This window comes from Mustela nivalis (assembly GCF_964662115.1).
Source record: "Mustela nivalis genome assembly, contig: HAP1_SCAFFOLD_755, whole genome shotgun sequence".
Classification (NCBI taxonomy): Eukaryota; Metazoa; Chordata; class Mammalia; order Carnivora; family Mustelidae; genus Mustela; species Mustela nivalis.
Genome location: NW_028135908.1, coordinates 210,518 through 225,323, shown reverse-complemented (window position 1 = coordinate 225,323; position 14,806 = coordinate 210,518). Strand labels below are relative to the sequence as shown.

Genomic DNA, 14,806 nt, shown 5'->3' with positions numbered 1-14,806 from the left:
AAACTGAAAGATTTTGCAAATACCAAACCAGCTCTACAGGCAATATTGAAAGGGGTCCTCTAAGCAAAGAGAGAGCCTACAAGTGGTAGATCAGAAAGGAACAGAGACCATATACAGTAACAGTCACCTTATAGGCAATACAATGGCACTAAATTCATATCTCTCAATATTTACCCTGAATGTTAATGGGCTAAATGCCCCTGTCAAAAGACACAGGGTATCAGAATGGATAAAAAAACAAAACCCATCTATATGTTGCCTCCAAGAAACTCATTTTAAACCCGAAGACACCTCCAGATTTAAAGTGAGGGGGTGGAAAAGAATTTACCATGCTAATGGACATCAGAAGAAAGCAGGAGTAGCCATCCTTATATCAGATCAATTAGATTTTAAGACAAAGACTATAATAAGAGATGAGGAAGGACACTATATCATATTCAAAGGGTCTGTCCAACAAGAAGATTTAACAATTTTAAATATCTATGCCCCCAACGTGGGAGCAGCCGACTATATAAACCAATTAATAACAAAATCAAAGAAACACATCAACAATAATACAATAATAGTAGGGAGCTTTAACACTCCCCTCACTGAAATGGACAGATCATCCAAGCAAAAGATCAGTAAGGAAATAAAGGCCTTAAACGACACACTGGAGCAGATGGACATCACAGATATATTCAGAACATTTCATCCCAAAGCAACAGAATACACATTCTTCTCTAGTGCACATGGAACATTCTCCAGAATAGATCATATCCTCGGTCCTAAATCAGGACTCAACGGGTATCAAAAGATTGGGATCATTCCCTGCATATTTTCAGACCACAATGCTCTAAAGCTAGAACTCAACCACAAAAGGAAGTTTGAAATGAACCCAAATACATGGAGACTAAACAGCATCCTTCTAAAGAATGAATGGGTCAACCAGGAAATTAAAGAAGAATTGAAAAAAATCATGGTAACAAATGATAATGAAAATACAACAGTTCAAAATCTGTGGGACACAACAAAGGCAGTCCTGAGAGGAAAATATATAGCGGTACAGGCCTTTCTCAAGAAACAAGAAAGGTCTCAGGTACACAACCTAACCCTACACCTAAAGGAGCTGGAGAAAGAACAAGAAAGAAACCCTAAGCCCAGTAGGAGAAGAGAAATCATAAAGATCAGAGCAGATATCAATGAAATAGAAACCAAAAAAACAATAGAACAAATCAATGAAACTAGGAGCTGGTTCTTTGAAGGAATTAATAAAATTGATAAACCCCTGACCCGAATTATCAAAAAGAAAAGAGAAAGGACCCAAATAAATAAAAAAATGAATGAAAGAGGAGAGATCACAACTAACACCAAAGAAATACAAACTATTATAAGAACATATTATGAAGAACTCTACGCCAATAAATTTGACAATCTGGAAAAATGGATGCATTCCTAGAAACATATAAACTACCACAACTGAGCCAGGAAGAAATAGAAAGCCTGAATAGACCCATAACCAGTAAGGAGAATGAAACAGTCATTAAAAATCTCCAAACAAACAAAAGCCCAGGGCCAGATGGCTTCCCGGTGGAATTCTACCAAACATTTAAAGAAGAACTAATTACTATTCTCCTGAAACTGTTCCAAAAAATAGAAATGGAAGGAAAACTTCCAAACTCATTTTTTGAGGCCAGCATCACCTTGATTCCAAAACCAGACAAGGATCCCACCAAAAAAGAGAGCTATAGACCAATATCCTTGATGAACACAGATGCGAAAATTCTCAACAAAATACTAGCCAATAGGATTCAACAGTACATTGGAAGGATTATTCACCACGACCAAGTGGGATTTATTCCAGGGCTGCAAGGTTGGTTCAACATCCGCAAATCAGTCAATGTGATACCACACATCAATAACAGAAAAAACAAGAACCATATGATACTCTCAATAGATGCTGAAAAAGCATTTGACAAAGTACAGCATCCCTTCCTGATCAAAACTCTTCAAAGTGTAGGGATAGAGGGCACATACCTCAATATCATCAAAGCCATCTATGAAAAACCCACCGCAAATATCATTCTCAATGGAGAAAAACTGAAAGCTTTTCCGCTAAGGTCAGGAACACAGCAGGGATGTCCATTATCACCACTGCTATTCAACATAGTACTAGAAGTCCTAACCTCAGCAATCAGACAACAAAAGGAAATTAAAGGCATCCAAATCGGCAAAGAAGAAGTCAAATTATCACTCTTCGCAGATGGTATGATACTATATGTGGAAAACCCAAAAGACTCCACTCCAAAACTGCTAGAACTTATACAGGAATTCAGTAAAGTGTCAGGATATAAAATCAATGCACAGAAATCAGTTGCATTTCACTACACCAACAGCAAGACAGAAGAAAGAGAAATTAAGGAGTCAATCCCATTTACAATTGCATCCAAAACCATAAGATACCTAGGAATAAACCTAACCAAAGAGACACAGAATCTATACTCAGAAAACTATAAAGTACTCATGAAAGAAATTGAGGAAGACACAAAGAAATGGAAAAATGTTCCATGCTCCTGGATGGGAAGAATAAATATTGTGAAAATGTCTATGCTACCTAAAGCAATCTACACATTTAATGCAATTCCTATCAAAGTACCATCCATCTTTTTCAAAGAAATGGAACAAATAATTCTAAAATTTATATGGAACCAGAAAAGACCTCGAATAGCCAAAGGAATATTGAAAAAGAAAGCCAACGTTGGTGGCATCACAATTCCGGACTTCAAGCTCTATTACAAAGCTGTCATCATCAAGACAGCATGGTACGGGCACAAAAACAGACACATAGATCAATGGAACAGAATAGAAAGCCCAGAAATAGACCCTCAACTCTACAGTCAACTAATCTTCGACAAAGCAGGAAAGAATGTCCAATGGAAAAAAGACAGCCTCTTCAATAAATGGTGCTGGGAAAATTGGACAGCCACATGCAGAAAAATGAAATTGGACCATTTCCTTACACCACACACAAAAATAGACTCAAAATGGATGAAGGACCTCAATGTGCGAAAGGAATCCATCAAAATCTTTGAGGAGAACACAGGCAGCAACCTCTTCGACCTCAGCCGCAGCAACATCTTCCTAGGATCATCGCCAAAGGCAAGGGAAGCAAGGGCCAAAATGAACTATTGGGATTTCATCAAGATCAAAAGCTTTTGCACAGCAAAGGAAACAGTTAACAAAATCAAAAGACAACTGACAGAATAGGAGAAGATATTTGCAAACGACATATCAGATAAAGGACTAGTGTCCAGAATCTATAAAGAACATAGCAAACTCAACACCCAAAGAACAAATAATCCAATCAAGAAATGGGCAGAGGACATGAACAGACATTTCTGCAAAGAAGAAATCCAGATGGCCAATAGACACATGAAAAAGTGGTCCATATCACTCGGCATCAGGGAAATACAAATCAAAACCACAATGAGATATCACCTCACACCAGTCAGAATGGCTAAAATCAACAAGTCAGGAAATGACAATGCTGGCGAGGATGTGGAGAAAGGGGAACCCTCCTACACTGTTGGTGGGAATGCAAGCTGGTGCAGCCACTCTGGAAAACAGCATGGAGGTTCCTCAAAATGTTGAAAATAGAACTGCCCTTTGACCCAGCAATTGCACTATTGGGTATTTACCCTAAAGATACAAACATAGTGATCCAAAGGGGCACGTGCACCCGAATGTTTATAGCAGCAATGTCCACAATAGCCAAACTATGGAAAGAACCTAGATGTCCATCAACAGATGAATGGATCAAGAAGATGTGGTATATATACACAATGGAATACTATGCAGCCATCAAAAGAAATGAAATCTTGCCATTTGCGACAACATGGATGGAACTAGAGCGTATCATGCTTAGCGAAATAAGTCAAGCAGAGAAAGGCAACTATCATATGATCTCCCTGATATGAGGAAGTGGGGATGCAACATGGGGGCTTAAGTGGGTACGAGAAGAATCAATGAAACAAGATGGGATTGGGAGGGAGACAAACCATAAGTGACTCTTAATCCTACAAAACAAACTGAGGGTTGCTGGGGGGAGGGGGTTTGGGAGAAGGGGGTGGGATTATGGACATTGGGGAGGGTATGTGCTTTGGTGAGTGCTGTGAAGTGTGTAAACCTGGTGATTCATAGACCTGTACCCCTGGGGATAAAAATATATGTTTATAAAAAATAAAAAATTAATATAAAAAAATAAATAAAAATTAAAAAAAAATCTTTAGGAAAAAAAAAGTGCTATTCCATGATTTAGGGATTCACGCTGCTAAGAGAGAGCTGAGTGGAAGCAATGGGGCCCCTGTATACATCATCTTCCCTCAGGGACTCTTCTGGTTCTACATGCAGCAGTAGGGTAGTCATGGGTAGTCATGTAGGGTAGTCATGGGTAGTAGGACATTCTTCAAAGTGTTCCAGTCATACACTGGCAGATTCTCACTTGTGACTCTACAGCTAATAATGGGCATTATTACATGGAATTAAGGTCAGATTTAAATAATTTGAATGATCACCATTATCCAATATTATTGAGTTTTCTCTTAAGAATTTGAAGTATTAATGCATGGAGCTTGGGATGTGGACCAGGAAGCCCTAGAGCAGCACAAATGCCTTTGTTGCAGCAAGGTGAACTCACTTGTCTATGGTGGCATCCTGATGGGCAGGCTCTCCTCCTCTGGGCAGTGTCCTACCTGATGTGGGCTACAGAGGAGAATCCTGCTTCCTCAATTTGAGCCTTTAGCCCTTTCAGTTCCCCCTCAGCTCTCTTCTCCTCTAAGTGTTGGTGGATCTCGGCCCTCAGGTGGAGCATTTCCTCCTAAAGACCTCTGTTATTATTCCCTCCTGCTGAGGAAGGAGGGGGAAAACATACATTCTGGGTCTCCACAGCTGCTAGGCTTTTCTCCAAGGCCACCTTGATAAGCTGAAATAAAATTATAATTTAAAGAAGTTAGGTCATGAGAGAGGATTCAAGAGGAACATCAGATTGCAAAGGCAGCCATTAATGGAAACAAAAAAGACAGCCCTAAAATGAGCTCACCCTAAGGACTTCTTCAGCCATAAGGGCCCTGGAGACTGGCTTGGATGGGGAGGACACAAGAGAGCCAGTGTTCAGAACTGCCGCCATGGGCAGAAGAGCTGCATCCAAATGTGGGTCAGAAAAAAAAAAAAAAAAACCACAAGCCCATCATAAACAAAAACCCAATGCAAGCAATTGGGGTTTACACAGGACCAGAGAGTGTGGATCCTGTGATTCTTCTCTCCCTTGGGAACCGAGTCTCCTGGGATGCTTCTTACAAGACAGGAAACTACCTTGATGCCACAACATCCAAGTCCTTGACTTAAGATCTCGGCTTTAGACAGCAGCTCTCAGAGCCTAAGGCCAAGCCTGCACCTCATGCCCTAAAAGGGAAGACTGAGACAGGAGGCACTCTGCCATAGGTAAAACAGAAACTTAATTTCACTGGCAACAGGAGAATCACACCCCATAACTACGGAGAAGTTAAAGTGAGGCCACCTGCCCCACTTGTTGCTTATCACTCTTGTGCTGATGCTGACAGGCAAACTCTCTCTACAAATCTAAGCACCTGAGGAGAAAACAAGATGGAAACAACTTCCCAACACCTTTCTATGTTCCGTGGATACTCCTGAAATTACTCTTCAGTGCGTCAACTCAAGCAGATTGTGTAGCTTTTCCTCAAAGGAGAATTTTTTAAAAGACTTTCTTATTGTTCATCTTGGGTTCCTTTCCAATTTTCCCCACACTCTTAAAAGTGTGAAACCAAAACCTGAGTATGAGAACCCATTCGGTGTATGACTAGGTATTTTTGTGCAAGGGTTTCTTGTCCATCCATCCAATATTAATCCACCACCGAGATCCACCAACACTTAGAGGAGAAGAGAGCTGAGGGGGAACTGAAAGGGCTAAAGGCTCAAATTGAGGAATAGCTATGTTGCTTCTTTCTTTTGTCTGCGACTGCACTTTGGAGTTCTACTTAGCTCCGGGTCTATGTTGACTTCCCAATTTTCCACCTCTCTACCACAGCTATTTTGGGCTTGTGGTGTTTCTTCTATCTGTACTAATGGTGTGACTTGTACTTGTCACTGGTAAATTTGTTCTGGTTATCCAGAACGAATATTCTCAATGATCAAAGTCTTCAAAATATTTTATGTGCATCTCCATAAATCAAGTAGAAGCCACTCAATTGGGCATGCTTTGTAGAACTGATTACATGCTTTATACCTTCATTCAGGTTACAAAAATAGAGAACAGAACAGGGCCCAGAGCCACTTAAATGGATCAATGACTGACAGAACTGCTTGGCCTGGCACAAAGCCACAGACTTCTGCTCATAATGGAGCTTGGTAAGACCTAGGCTGCATGGGTGGAGTTGATTCACAGCATGAATTTGCCAGTAACACAGCCATTGAAGTTGCAAAGAAAGAGAATGAAGAAAGATGCATAGACACAGCTGCTCATTTCCCAGGCCTTCCTCAGGTTCTGAGCCTGACTTTTGCCTCTCTTGTTCTCCTACCAAGCTTAGTTAGGTTGGCCTATCTCCATATGTGCCACCAAGCACTGGAACAAAATAAAGAAAGGGGGACTGGATAAAACCACTTCTGAAAACTTAGGACTTCAACCCCTCATTTAAACTATGAGATGTTACCTTTCTATATAAACCCTTTCCAACAAACTTAAGAAAATAAACACTGGCAGGGCACCTGGGTGGCTCAGTCGATTAAGCATCTGCCTTCAGCCTCAGGTCTTGATATTAGGGTCCTGAGACTGAGTCCCACATTGAGCTTTCTGTTCAGTGGGGAGTCTGCTTCCCCCTCTCTGCCCCTGTCCCTGCTTGTGCTCTCTCTCTCAAATAAATAAAACCTTTAAGAAAATAAATAAACATTACCATCAGCTTTGAATATGGGCACTTTATTTTTTGCCAAAAACTAAGTGTTCTTTCTCTTTAAAAATAACTCATTTTGGGGCTTCTGGGTGGTTCAGTCAGTCAAGTGTCTGCCTTCGGCTCTGGTCATGATCCCAGGGTTCTGGGATTGAGCTCCATGTTGGGCTCCCTGGTCATCAGGGAGTCTGCTTGTCCCTCTCCCCCTACCTCCTGCTCGGGCTCTCTCTCTCAAATAAATAAATCTAAAAAAAAAAAATCTCATTTTAATGATATCTTTTTTTTTAAGTGGGCTCCATACCCAGGGATGAGCACAACATGGGGCCTGAACTCATGACCTAGAGATCAAGACCTCAGCTAAGATCAAGACCTGGATGCCCAAGTAACTGACTGAGCCACCCAGATGCCCCATCTATACCTATCTATTTTTATTTATTTATTTTTTAAAATTTATTTATTTTTTCAGTGTAACAGTGTTCATTGTTTTTGCACCATACCCAGTGCTCCATGCGATCCGTGCCCTCTCTAATGCCCACCACCTGGTTCCCCCAACCTCCCACCCCCCTGTACCTTCAAAACACTCAGATTGTTTCTCAGAGTCCATAGTCTCTCATGGTTCACCTCCCCTTCCAATTTCCCTCAACTCCCTTCTCCTCTCCAACTGCCGTCTGAATGTATGTTATCTTTCACTGATTTAAATATACATAGTGTCTTTAAAAATTAAAAAAATAAAGAACCATGGAATATCTATACCATACAGGACCTGAAGGTACACCTGGTCTAATTTCCCACTTTGAAAATAGAAAAGAGAGCTATTATTTGTTTCCCAGCTAATTTGGTTTCTGTGTCAGTGGAAGCTTACTTTAGGCTAATCTATCTTTAAAATTGAAATGTAAATGCATGAAAAATGACTCAGAATCTAGCTTTTTAATCAGTTTTTCTTTCTCATCAGTGGAAAGTTGACATTTCTATATTTTTTCCCAAATAAAATCCCAGGGCTTTCAGTATGTGTGGTGTTAGTATAAATCCTTTAGGTCTATTGTTAATTATATATCATACACTTTCCGCCCCACTGGCCAGTTCCTAATTCATTTGTTCTGTTGCTTCCATTGTAAAATTAAACCTCTTTTGTGTGTGCTGGGTTTCCTTTTACCCTACAGAAATTCATATGCAAATCTCATCTCCTGTTTGAATTGCGTTGTTTTGTTTTTACTCTATGATGTATGTTTCACAATGTGTCACTTCTCACATATGTGAAAGGTATTAATGATTTTCTTTTCAAGTTCTTCAAAAGAAGTCTACTGACTTTTTTCTCCATCATTGCCTTTGACACTTGATAACTTTTTTCTGTTGCACACATTTAAATGAAGAAAGGCAATGGTTGATTCATTTCACAGGCATTTCCTAGTTATTTATTAGAGACCTTACATTTGCTTGAGAATGGGATTTTGTGGGAGATACCTGGGGAGAATTACCAACATAGCCAGACCTGAGACTTCCAGATGTGAATGAGTCTGAAAATAAGGATGAAGAACTTGCTTTGGCCAAAAGATAGCTCTTGCCTTGGAAGGAACACAATGTGAGATGTGTTTGTTAGGGGAAGTCTGTGTATACCTGAGGTACGAAGGTAGCTTGGTGTTGAATAAAGTTTACCTTCCAAGGATGCAGCAAAGAGGAATTCAGAACCTAACTGTAAGAGTCTATTTCACCAGAAACCGGCAAACACAGTTTTGAGAATCTGGACACAAAACAGTTATGGCAAAGCAAGCTTTATTTATTTGGTAGCTGGACAGTCACATCCTCAAACTCCAGAAAAGCTATAGTGAATTTACAATGATTTCATACACCAAGGTTCCTCCTACCCAAAACTAGACATTGATTTTCAAGGAAAGGTGATGGAAAGAAAATTATGCTTACCCAAGATATTTCCATCCAACAGGTATATAAATTTGTCCATCATGAGCCCTATCCAAAGGCTAACAAATAATTCATTAAGTATTTCTGCCAAGCAGTAGGGAAGCCATTGCAAGGGAAATATACTTGCCTCAATGCAAAAGGTTTAGTCCAGGATTGAACTGACCTCAAAATGTCATCTGGTTATTTGCTCCATGCTAGGCTATAGGAAGGAAGGTTGAGAAGGAATAACTTTACAAATCTGTTTGCCTACAACTGAGAACTAGAGCAAAAGGCTCACATGACTACTCATAGTTAAGATCGTATCAATCAGAATTTGGCTGTCTTCACTTCTGTACCTCTTGTTCACTTTTTTGGGAACTAATCCTGTCCACAGCAGCAATAATCACATGACTGGCTGATACCCCAATCTAACTCCTAGAGTGGACATTTTCTTATCTTGCAGATCCCTCTCTTCTCCCCAGAGCCCCTCAGTGGGAGGAGTGGGAGGCAGAGGGATCTGTTCGGAGAGGCAATACTCTACATAATTAAAGTCACAAGCATTGGTTAGGAGAAATTAGAAGAAGCTGTTCAAGCAAAAGGAGAAATGGAATTCATGCAAGAACTTAAGGGAGAAGTAAAGGTCAGGTATGGCTAGAGCAACAAAAAGGGGATCTTGGTAGAAGGGGAAGAAATGGTGTTGAGGATGTGAGGTATCCCAGACAACCAACTACTTATGTCCCCAAGAGCCAAAGACTGTGCCAAGTCCAGTGAGATTTGAGGAATGCTCATGTAGGTTCTTTTTGTTGGTCTCCTCTTTTTATTATACAGGAGGTATAGAGGCAGACCCAGAGAGACTCATTTTCCCAGCAGTTTCTCTAATAGCTCCAAGGAAGCTATCCCTGGAAAAGCCCAGCTACTTCTGCAGAAGGACAGATACCAAATGATCCACTTTCTCCTTAATAACTCAGAGACTCACAGGCATGGTCCATGTAGGAGATGTGATTGCTAAGTGTCTCTGGGCAAGGTAGAGACACACAGGAGTGCCAGTGAGTGCACTGGGATCACTGTCTGTGACTTAATCTCTGAGGTCCAAGGCATTCAACTCTTGAGCTTGCGAACTGCTGGTTGCACCTTCAGTGATGGCTGTTGTATACAGTATTTCAGCCCTGGTTACCAAGTTCTGATGTTTGATGGGGGCTTGCTCTTGAAGTGTCACCTGCTGGTCTCTGATGTGTCCCAACCTGGGTGGTCTGTCAGGTTGTCCAACAGACTTCTATTTTGTGTAACAAGATTTCACCAAGACAGATTCCCTCCTTTGGAAGCATTTCTGATCCTCTTGGAGGTTCTCAGCACTTTTCCTGAAGTGGATCTTAGGCCTGCCACCTCCCCCAGCAGCCTCTGATGACTCCCTGTCTTCTGTGGTGTGTTTCTGATACAAAAACCCAAGAGCAGAACTGTCCATGGTCTTGTTGTAAGTAAACATTCTTCTGAAGCTAGAGCTATAGGTGGTACATAGGGGCAAAGGTGGGAAGGAGAAGCAATAGATAGAAGGAGCGGGGGAGAAAAGGTGGATTGAAGAGAAAAGTTGAGTGAGGATAGGGGTTGGCTGGCAATGTGGCTGGGAAGCTCAGGGAGGGTGGAAAGAAGACTGGGAAGTGGTTTTGAGAAAAAGATAGCTTCTTACTCTAAGCTTACAAGGGCTGTAGAAGACTACCAGACCCCAAAGGGATATGGGCCTGCCACCCTGGGAACCCAGAACCTGACTTGGACTTACTTGCTGGCTACTGTGTGCAGCTTCCTCCTTGATGCTGTCTGTGAACTCAGCATTAGTGTCTTCAGTATCATTCCCTGAAGCTGCACCTGGAAGTGAGTCCAGAGGACAAAGGTGATTCCCTTCACAGGTGGCTTTCAGACAGCAGCTAAAATTACACTTTTTGCCATCTGCCTCTGATTTCTTCCTTTCCCCATATGCATGGCCCCCTAGCCAGCAGGGCTGAAGGTGGAACCACTGTACCAAATCTTCAGAAAAGATTTTATCACTGATACTTTCTAATATTTAAGCTTAAGCCTTAGAACATTCACTGCCTTTGACTGCACTGATCTGTACCTAAGGAACTACTGTTAGATAGAGTGGTTACTCCCTCACCTATTTCCAGAAAGCCTGAACTATTTCCTGTACTTCCAGCCTGGCTACATAACAACTTTGTCTTTTGAAACATGGGCCCAACATGACTAACCTTTTCTCCAACATTGAGTACTGAGGAGGTGCCTGATTAAGGGAAACCTGCTTTTCTCATCCTTTTCCATCTCCAGAGTCATGGGGTGACCATATCTCTGAGGAACACCCCTCTAGGGGATGTGTATTTTACAGAAGCTCAGGACTAGTCAAGATTCAAGGCACAGAATGGTTTTGGTGTTTCCTAATTCCTTCCTTTAACCTCCCCACCTCTCTCAAACTCTAGTTCAATGCCTCCAGCATCTTTTGCCTGAAGAGTTTCTTATAGTTCTTCTACTTCCAAGTGAGTTTTAATACATTTTTTTTGTTTCTTAATGATAGACACAGTCATCCGAGGACACCAACATCCATGTCTTGCACTAAGGGAGGGACAATAGCTACAGTTTGTAGTCTGGGCAAAGATCTGAGACACTGTTGACTAATAGAACTTTTTATAATTCTATGCATGTGCTGCCCAATACAGTAGACACGTGTGGTTACTGAGCACTCAAAATGGGCTAAGATGATTGAGGAAATAATTTTTTTTTAATTTAATTCAAATTTAAATTCAGTTAGGCACACAGGGCTCATGGCCACCATATTGGACAGACAAAGCTGGGGCATTTCTTCCTCTCCATATCTGTTATAATAAAAGACTGTCCATCCAATTTTAGATTAAGACTTGTGGCCCACATTACTGATTTCTTCTGAAGTTGGGGGAATTTATGATGGTTAATTCCTTTTTATACCAAAGAAAGTCTACCATGACACTCCCCGTGTCTACAGAACAGGTCTTATAGAAACTGCCTAAGTTAGAGAAACCCGAGATGTCATTCTGATTCTGGCCTCAGCAGCCAACATATTAAAACTCCTCTTATGGCCACCGAGTAACCTGTGCCTGAAAGAGATTAAGTGGTTTGTCCACGGTTACACAGATAGTCCTGACAAGAGCTGTGCCAAGAAGTCAGGTCTCTGGACTTTCAGACAGAGGCAACTCACTGCTCCTTCTGGTGACAAATCAGATCTTTATCTTTGCTTCTTCCTCCAAGACCAAAGAACCTGCTCCTGAGCTCAGACATCCATGGATAAATAATGAGCATCCACTATCCTCTCTGCAGATAAGGTGAACAGGACCATCTCACACCTTCATCACCTTCATTCCATCTCTTATCATCTGCAAGTTCATGCCAGAGTATTTGCAATGACCCAGGCCAATCTTATTAAAGTACTGAAAGGTAGTAAGTATGTTGCCCTAACAACCTAATCTTATGACTCATTCCATGAATGTTGTATTAATGTTGGACCAAGTTCCTGTGCCCTGTTCAATAATATCCTACCTACAAGAGGTAACTCCACCACTCAGATTGTTAGGGATTCCTTGGCAGACATTGTACAAGAGGGATTTCCAATATTAACTCTTTCAAACCAGCCCCAGAATCATCTCATTCACAATAGTAGCTGCAGAGAGATGGATGAACAGACTCCTTAAACTTTGGCAACTCACTGAAATCCAGGATGCTAATTCACTTGTGGACATCCATATCTTACTATGCTTATTTTGGAAAATCATTCCCTGTACAACAGTAGAGATCAGAATCTTTTTTTTCCTTGTAAAGGAAATGAATGTCCCACTCAATGACAGATTATGAAAACATGGTTCTTACATTGTTTCTCCTCTCAGCTTCGGGCTAGAGAATGTTCCTGTGGTTGAAGAAAGCTCAGCTGGATGAGTTGAACTCATCTCCATCATTATCTTGGGGGCTTGTGTGACCACGCTGCCCCACATCCCAGGGGGATTCCTGGGCTAGGTTCCAGGAGTAAGGTTGAGGGACAATTGGAAAAAGTGGCTGTCACTGTTCTTGAAAGCTTTCATCTCACATGTTCTGCCCTGCACTTACCTTTGTTGGCCTTTCTGATACCATGCATGCATTTTTAGAAAATATTCTTTCTGCAGTTCACTCAGGGTCACAATACCATGGTTTTGACTTCATCAGGAATTAAATGGAGACAAAGTAAGCATGCCCATTTCATCCCAACGTTCTACTACATAGGAGTTTTGCTTTCCTCACTTGTTTTTAGCTAGTTTAATCTGGTGTAGTTCCTTTAGGGAAATTTCAACAGTTTCTCAGCCTTTTACCAATTTGAATTAGAATGCTGAAGACTTTTGGGGGAGGGAACTAGAATAAATTTGAGAATGTTTTATAGAAAAAATTGAAATGAGTAATTTATTCCACATAAAGCCCTGCCGGTTTGCTCTAGACACCTTTGTTATTATATTTTAAATCAATGACAGTAATTTCTCTTTTTTGAGGGAATATCCTTTTCTAAGCTTTTACAAGGCAACAAAATGCTATCTTCCAAACCAACTGGTGATGTTCTAAATTTCTGATTTAAATCTACTATACTTTATATTGGTGCACCTACTGCTTAATTTGAGATACTCTGAAAAGTAAGACTCTGTCACTTCAAATTTAACTTTCATCTCCAGGTTTTATCACCAGGTTAAGTTTTACACATTAGACTAGAAATTACATTTAATTTTTTTTTTTTTTTGTATTTGAGGCTTTGATAGTGGTTCCCAAATTGTGGTTCTTGCAAATTTCTACATTCAGATCCAAACTCCCTTTTAGATTTAGAAAATTATCCTCGACCAGCTAACTTGATAAAGTACACAGAAATAAAATACTCTAAATCCTTCTGTGAAAATTTAAGTGTCATGCACATGCATTCTTTTAATTATAGAAACAGAAATGGATAGTTTTGTGGAGATTTTAAAATTGAGGATGGCATTAATTATTAAGAATATGGACCCTGGAGGGAGGAGTCAAGATGGCGGAGAAGTAGCAGGCTGAGACTACATCAGCTAGCAGGAGATCAGCTAGATAGCTTATCTAAAGATTGCAAACACCTGAAAATCCATCGGCAGATCGAAGAGAAGAAGAACAGCAATCCTGGAAACAAAAAACACCACTTTCTGAAAGGTAGGACCAGCGGAGAAGTGAATCCAAAGCGACAGGAAGATAGACCCCGGGGGAGGGGCCGGCTACCGGCAAGCGGCGGAGCAACGGAGCACAAAATCAGGACTTTTAAAAGTCTGTTCCGCTGAGGGACATCGCTCCAGAGGCTAAACTGGGGCAAACCCCACGCGGGGTCAGCATGGCCTCAGGTCCCACAGGGTCACAGAAGGATCGGGGGTGTCTGAGTGTCACAGAGCTTGTGGGTATTGGAATGGGAAAGCTGGCTACAGAGACAGAGCTGACAGTAAGCTCACAGCTTGGTGTTACCTTGAACCAGTCGCAGGCTCGGTGAGCTCGGAGCACGGCCGGAGGTCAGGCAGAAGGGAGTAACTGGGCGCTGTTCTCTGAGGGCGCACTGAGGAGTGGGGCCCTGGGCTCTCGGCTCCTCTGGGCCGGAGATCAGGAGGCCGCCATTTGTATTCCCATCCTCCGGAACTCTATGGAAAGCGCTCAGGGAACAAAAGCTCCTGAAAGCAAACCCGAGCAGATTACTCACCCCAGCGCCAGGTAAGGGCGGTGCAATTCCGCCTGGGGCAAAGACACTTGAGAATCACTACAACAGGCCCCTCCCCCAGAAGATCAACAAGAAATCCAGCTGAGACCAAGTTCACCTACCAAGGAGTGTGGTTTCAATACCAAGGAGAGCAGCAGAATTCCAGAGGAGGAAAAAGCAAAGCACGGAACTCATGGCTTTTTCCCTGTGATTTTTTTTAGTCTTGCAGTTAATTTAATTTTTTTCT

General features: G+C 41.5%; 1 pseudogene across 1 annotated transcript in view; it reads right to left on the bottom strand.

The window, feature by feature from the left end:
* Positions 1–12,975, bottom strand: part of LOC309857475 (myomegalin-like) — a 58,657-nt pseudogene extending 45,682 nt beyond the window's left edge. Inside the window, exons 1-3 of the transcript in view lie at positions 12,948–12,975; positions 10,609–10,694; positions 4,731–4,960 (exon numbers count right to left, since the gene is read on the bottom strand). The product of the transcript in view is annotated as a myomegalin-like (transcript). The remainder of the gene's footprint in view (positions 1–4,730; positions 4,961–10,608; positions 10,695–12,947) is intronic.
* Between the last annotated feature and the right edge of the window lie 1,831 nt (positions 12,976–14,806).